We start from the raw sequence: 1,822 nt of genomic DNA, 5'->3' as shown, positions 1-1,822 counted from the left end.
TTCAGAGTCTAGAAAGAAATCAAATTGTATGTCATAAATTAAATATTGATGGACTTAACTCTCATGCTGAATGTGCGTGTTCTGTTAATCTGCCATAAGGCAAAGAGGAAGAACCAAAAATTAGTCCAAAAAGCTAATTCCACATGGGCCAACAGAAAGTGGGCTGGGCAAACTCAGGAATTCCTACATTTTTCCTACATACTTGTAAATGAAGGTCAAAAAGCAAATTAAATCAAGGCCCAATAGACAAGCAACTATCACACAGATGCCACATGTTTGTGTAGGGCATTAGAGTTTCAGTGTGTAGCATTGCCACCTCACAGTTCCAGGGTCACTGGTTCAGTCCTGAGCTCAGGTTACGGTCTGTGTGAAGTTTCACATCCTGTAGAGTTCTTTCTGTGTCTGTTGGAGTTTCCTCTAGATTCTCCAGTTTCCTCCCACCTATCAAAAACATGCCAGTAGATTGCCAGTGGATTGGACCCCTAGGTGTGAATGAGTGTATCCGTGTGTGTGTTCATGGTGTCCTGCAATGGACTTGGACTCCCAACCAGTGTGTATTCCCATCTCATGCCCAGTGTCCCCGGGACAGGCTCCGGATCCAAGAATTAAAAGTTCATTAAGACGCATTGGTTTACAGTGACAGTGTTTCTGTCTTGTCTTGAAAGCCTTGTTTCTGATCAAGGTTTTCACACAGTACACAATCACAACCATATAATTATCAGGATACAGAAGGCCAAATCTGCTGTGATATATGAGGTTCCCTCAACACCATGATTTTTCCTCCCCGATTGCTTTCCACAATACACACGGAAAAGTATATATAAAATATTACACAGAATACATACATTCATGGAGTTATCTGATCAGCTAATCATGTGGCTGTACAGTGCATAAAACTCTAAACCTGCATGTTTGATGTTCACATCAAATCAGTCTGAGGCTACAGTGGGCACAGATTTACCGAAACTGGACAGCTGAGGACTATAGACTCAGATTCCTGTTCTTTGCTGGCAGGACTGGAACCTGATGTGGTTTTTCGCTATTGTAGCCCACCTGCCTAAATGTTTGATGTGTGTTCTGAGATGCTTTTCTGTTCACAATGGTTGTAGAGAGTGCTTATGCACGTTACTGTATCCTTCCTGTCAATGCTAACCAGTCTGACCACTCTTCTGTGACCTCTGTCCTAAACAAGGTATTTCTGCAGCAGGACTGTCACTCACTGGATGTTTTCTGTTTTTCGAACCATTTCGTTGTGTGTGATTATTCCAGGATATCAGCTGTTTCGGAAATACTCATCTTGCGGCAAAAAAACCATGCCTCGGTCAAAGTGACTTTTACATCATTTATCCCCTATTCTGATGTTTAAGCATTAACTGTTACTATTACCCTGTATCTGCATGATTTTATGCATTGCTCTGCTGACAGATGATTTCCTGATTAGATTATTGCATAAATGAGCAGGGGTACAGGGGTTCCTATTAATGTGACTGGTGTGTGTGTGTATATAAAATATATATCTGAACAACGTGTTGTTGTTTTAACTCCAGAACTGGGGACTCACTGGAATTGGCTCCTGAAGTTTTCCCAACTTTTAAGGGTGCTTTTTCATATGTAACATTTGGTCTGTTAGAAACAAATGCTGTGTTTTCCCCTTTGGTGAGGCTTGCTTAGACAGGTGAGAACAGAGCAACTGTACTCATGTGAGGACCAAAACAATGTCTGGTCTAATTCCAAACTCTAGCGTGACTATCCTAAATCGATCCAACTGCAGGAAGTGAACCAAACATTGTATGTACAGCACAATACGGCCCTCAGCCAGTGG

Source organism: Ictalurus furcatus, chromosome 24 (assembly GCF_023375685.1).
Source record: "Ictalurus furcatus strain D&B chromosome 24, Billie_1.0, whole genome shotgun sequence".
Taxonomy (NCBI): domain Eukaryota; kingdom Metazoa; phylum Chordata; class Actinopteri; order Siluriformes; family Ictaluridae; genus Ictalurus; species Ictalurus furcatus.
This window is presented reverse-complemented; position numbering follows the sequence as displayed.